Source organism: Aegilops tauschii, chromosome 6 (assembly GCF_002575655.3).
Source record: "Aegilops tauschii subsp. strangulata cultivar AL8/78 chromosome 6, Aet v6.0, whole genome shotgun sequence".
Taxonomy (NCBI): domain Eukaryota; kingdom Viridiplantae; phylum Streptophyta; class Magnoliopsida; order Poales; family Poaceae; genus Aegilops; species Aegilops tauschii.
The window spans coordinates 482,273,564-482,279,462 of NC_053040.3; positions in this window are offsets into that span (position 1 = coordinate 482,273,564).

Consider the following 5,899-nt stretch of genomic DNA (forward strand, 5'->3'; position numbering starts at 1 on the left):
AAGTTGAAATCCCGTCTATTAAATTTCCTAGCCAATGTTTAGATGAATTCGATGACTTTATGGCTAGGCAAGAAAGTTTTAATGCTTATGTTGGTAGAGAATTAAAGAGTAATGCTTACATGATAGGACACTTGAGTGATTATATGGCTAGAGTTAAAGGTGAACTTAAACTCATTAGTAAACATGCTTCTATGGTTAACACTCAAGTAGAACAATTACTTAAAGCTCAAAATGATCTGCTCAATGAATTGAATAGTAAGAATAATGACTATGCTGTTAGAGTGGCTACTAGAACTGGTAGAATGACTCGGGAACCTTTGTATCCTGAAGGCCACCCTAAGAGAATCGAGCAAGATTCTCAGAGAAATAATTTAGATGCACCTAGTCCTTCTAAAAAGAAGAAAAGGAAAAACCATAGGACTTTGCATGCTTCTAGTGAACCTGTTGTAGACACACCTGAGAATCCTAATGATATTTCTATTTCTGATGCTGAAGCACAATCAGGTGATGAACATGAACCTAGTGATAATGTTAATGAAAATGTTCATGTTGATGCTCAACCTAGCAATAATAATGATGTAGAAATTGAACCTGTTGTTGATCTTGATAACCCACAATCAAAGAATCAACGTTATGATAAGAGAGACTTTGTTGCTAGGACGCACGGTAAGGAAAGAGAACCATGGGTTCAGAAACCCATGCATTTTCCTCCTAAACCATCCAAGACAAAGGATGATGAGGATTTTGAGCGCTTTGCTGAAATGATTAGACCTATCTTCTTACGTATGCGCTTAACTGATATGCTTAAAGTAAATCCTTATGCTAAATATATGAAGGATATCATTACAAATAAAAGAAAGATACCGGAAGCTGAAATTTCCACCATGCTTGCTAATTACACTTTTAAGGGTGGAATACCCAAGAAACTAGGAGACCCAGGGGTACCAACTATACCATGCTCCATTAAAAGAAATTATGTTAAAACTGCTTTATGTGATCTTGGAGCCGGTGTTAGTGTTATGCCTCTCTCTTTATATCATAGACTTGAATTGAATAAGTTGACACCTGCTGAAATATCTTTGCAAATGGCTGATAAATCAACTGTTATACCTGTCGGTATTTGTGAGGATGTGCCTGTTGTGGTTGCAAATGTCACTATCTTAACAGACTTTGTTATTCTTGATATTCCCGAGGACGATAGTATGTCGATTGTCCTTGGTAGACCTTTTTTGAACACTGCAGGGGCTGTTACTGATTGCAACAAAGGCAATGTCACTTTTCATGTTAATGGAAACGAGCATACGGTACACTTTCCGAGGAAACAACCTCAAGTTCATAGCATCAATTCTATTGGAAAAATTCCAACTATTACTATTGGAGGTTTTGAATTTCCTCTTCCTACTGTCAAGAAGAAATATGATATTCTTATTATAGGGGATGTTCATATCCCCGTTGAGGTAACTTAGTGTTATTCGAAATTTCTCCGGTTCCATGTTATTCGGAATTAGTTTGTTAACAAGACTTGATCAACCTTTTTAGTGGATTCATTTTGATGATCATGAGATGGATGAAACTAGAAGGCACAACCTTCTGTACCCTCTTTTTACTTTCTGTTATTTAGAATAAATAAAGCAAAAATAGTATTATCTGTCTGTTTTCTGAATTATCCATGCAATAAAAAAATACCCCAAAAATAAAAGTTCTCCAAATGCCCTGCCAATTTAGTATGATTTTTCTGGAATATTTGAGGATTTTAGGCACTGAGAACACAGCAGGGGGCAAGCACCTGGCCACGAGGGTCCAGGGCACGCCCCCTGTTACGTGGGCCTACGGTGGTCCCCCTCCACTTATTCCTGCACCCACACACTCCATCTTCCTCCCAAAAAAATCCCCATCCAGCTCAAGCACGAGTTCTAGCTCATTTTGCTGTGATTTTCGATCTCCTTACTCAAAGCTCCGTTCACAAAACTGCTTTGGGAGATTGTTGCTTGGTATGTGAATCCTCCATTGGTCCAATTAGTTTTTGTTCTAGTGCTTTATGCATTGCAAATTTTTGCTGCATAGGTTACCCTGTTCTTGAGCTTGCATGTCAAATTTATGAGGTCCCAAGTGATTCTAATGCATGATATAGGCTCTAGGCACTTGTAGGAGTAGTTGCTATCAATCTTGTTTAGGTTGATTCACTTTTATTTTGAAGTTACTAAAAATTTCAGAAATTTTTCAGAGGAAGAAATATGTCTAGGAAAATGTTTCAAGGTGGTTCTTCAAGAAAGCAAGCACCTAGGCGCGCAATGCGTGAGCAAGATGACGAACCACCCAGGGAAGCTGACGTGCGGCCCTGTGAATGGCCGTCAGAAGAATTTATGATCAATGCAGGCATCAAGGATGAATTTGATGCATATGTGCGTAACGCCGATCTTGAGGACTTCATGCAAGATAAGTGTCCTCAGTACTATTATTTGACTGATTCATTCGTGAGAAGGTTTAAATTTTCATCTTCGCGTAATTCTCAAACTGTCCTGTTTGATATATATGATCAATCCTATACCATGGACTTAGAATATTTCACTACTGCTTGCAAACTCCCACAGTGGGGTAGTGTTAATGAACCCCGTAAATCTGAATATAAAGACTTTCTTGCTAGTATAACTGTGGGAGAATCTAGGGACATAGCACAAGCTACCATAGGGAGCATTCATTTTCCTGCTATACATTATTTTGCTCTCTTCATTGGTAGATGCATTAATGGTAAAGATGAAGCATGTCACATGTGTGTCCCCAATCTTTGTGTCCTCAAGAGTGCTGTATTAGGTAATAAAGATTACAACTTGGGGGCAATAGTTGCACGTAGGTTGCATAATAATGGTATATCTGGAGATTTATTTGGAGGAATTTATGCGACCCGTGTTGCTAATTATCTTGGTATACCTCCACGTGAGGGTGATATAGAGTTGCCTCCCGCTTATTTAGATTATGAAGCTATGGTCAGTCATCGTTTTCTTGTGGGGAATGAACAATTCCTCCAGTATCGACTAATCTTCGACAGACGTCGCTCTGTCCATGTTACTCTTCCTGCTCCTTCCCTTTTTGATTACCAGGCAAAACGAAGATATGTTGTAACCAGGGAGGAGGCAACCGAATACGAGAGGAGAGCGGAGGCAGCTCGCCAGCATGCCGCAACTCAGGAGGCATTGGCTGCTGCATCTCAGTACGATCCTAGTTATAACTTTGGATATCAGCCAGGCTATCCTTGGCATCAGACCAACTTAGGCCAAAAGCCTAAGCTTGGGGGAGTACGTATTTCTCACCTATTTTACATTCATGTTCACACACTATTCTAGTTGTCGGTGCTCATACTCTTTCATTGTACTATCCATGCTAGTTTAATTTATTTTTCTAAGCTTTCTTCTTGTGTGTTTGATAAACCTTAAGAAAAACCAAAAAAATTAGTTAGTTTAATTTCCATGCTTGTAGTAGTATTAAAAAGAAAACCCAAAAAGATTTCTCATTCTTCTTTTGCTCGTTGGGAGCTTTCCTGTGTAAATAGTTTTATTCCTTTTCTTTCTTTTGGGCGTCGAGAGGAGAAGACCATAATGAAAATATTTAGTGGCTCTCATATGCATGATTGGTGATTTAACTTAGAGCCCATATTATTTTGTCTTCTTCCTTGAATTGAATGCTTGCAGATTCCAGCTTAGTCAAACGCACGTGCACTATTATTATTATTATACACACCGTTCGGTCGTGCAAGTGAAAGGCAATAATGACGATATATGATGGACTGATTGAGATGAGAGAAGCTAGTATGAACTCGACCTCTCTTGTTTTTGTAAATATGATGAGTTCATCGTTCCTGATTCAGCCTATTATGAATAAACATGTTTGTAATGACAATTAGAGATTATAGTTACTTATGCCATGCTTAATTAGCTATGAGTTATAATGGTTTACCTTGCGTGCCAACATGCTATTAAAATGGTTGTGATGTGGTATGATAGGGTGGTATCCTCCTTTGAATGAATTGAGTGACTCGACTTGGCACATGTTCACGCATGTAGTTGAAAACAAATCAACATAGCCTTCACGATATTTATGTTCATGGTGGATTATATCCTACTCATGCTTGCACTCACTCTAAATTAATTTTAATGCATGTTCATGACTGTTGTCGCTCTCTCAGTTGGTCGCTTCCCAGTCTTTTGCTATCCTACACCTGTACTAAGCGGGAATACTGCTTGTGCATCCAAACTCCATAAACCCCAAAGTTATTCCATATGAGTCCACCATACCTTCCTATATGCGGTATCTACCTGCCGTTCCAAGTAAATTTGCATGTGCCAAACTCCAAACCTTCAAATGAAATTCTGTTTTGTATGCTCGAATAGCTCATGTATCAACTAGGGATGTCTGTATCTTCCATGCTAGGCGGGTTATTCTCAAGGGGAGTGGAATCCGCTCCTCATTCACGAGGAAATGGCTGGTCACCGGGATGCCCAGTCCCATGCTTTAAGCAAATCAAATCAAAATAATTGCAAACAAAACTCCTCCGGGACTCTTGTTAGTTGGAGGCACTCGTTGTTTCGAGCAAGCCATGGATTGATGCTTGTTGGTGGAGGGGGAGTATAAACTTTACCATTCTGTTTGGGAACCGCCTATAATGTGTGTAGCATGGAAGATATTGCCATCTCTTCGTTGTTATGTTGACAATGAAAGTATGCCGCTCAAAATATTATTTATCTCTATTTTAAAACTGAGCTCTGGCACCTCTACAAACCCCTGATTCCCTCTGCGAAGGGCCTATCTATTTACTTTTATGTTGAGTCATCACCTTCTTATTAAAGAGCACTTGCTGGAGAGCACTGCTGTCATTTGCATGCATTACTATTAGTTTATATTGGGTATGACTTGACTGGATCTCTTTTACCATGAATTACAATGTCTAGTCAGTCCTTGATCTTTAAAGGTGCTCTGCATTTATGTTTTGCGGTCTCGGAAAGGGCTAGCGAGATACCATCTTGTTATATCATATTATGATTGTTTTGAAAAAGTGTTGTCATCAGAGTTTTATTATTATTGCTCACTAGCTGATTATGCCATTGATATGAGTAAACATGAGACCTAAGTGTTATTGTGAATATGGTTAGTTCATAATCTTTGCTGAAAACTTGAATGCTGGCTTTACATATTTACAACAACACGAGCAAACAGAGTTTGTAAAAGTTTTTCTTTATCACTTTCAGTTTATCAACTGAATTGCTTGAGGGCAAGCAAAGGTTTAAGCTTGGGGGAGTTGATACATCTCCAACGTATCTACTTTTTCCAAACACTTTTGCCCTTGTTTTGGACTCTAACTTGCATGATTTGGATGGAACTAACCCGGACTGACGCTGTTTTCAGCAGAATTGCCATGATGTTATCTTTGTGCAGAAACAAAAGTTCTCGGAATGACCTGGAAATCCACAGAGAATATTTTTGGAAAATAAGAAAAATACTGGCGAAAGAATCAAGGCCAGGGGGCCCACACCCTGTCCACGAGGGTGGGGGCGTCCCCTTCCCCCCTGGGCGCGCCCCCCTGTCTCGTGGGCCCCCTGATGCTCCACCGACCTCAACTCCAACTCTATATATTCCGTTTCACGGAGAAAAAAATCAGAGAGAAAGTTTCATCGCGTTTTACGATACGGAGCCGCCGCCAAGCCCTAATCTCTCTCGGGAGGGCTGATCTGGAGTCCGTTCGGGGCTCCGGAGAGGGGGATTCGTCGCCGTCGTCATCATCAACCACCCTCCATCACCAATTTCATGATGCTCACCGCCGTGCGTGAGTAATTCCATCGTAGGCTTGTTGGACGGTGGTGGGTTGGATGAGATTTAGCATGTAATCGAGTTAGTTTTGTTAGGGTTT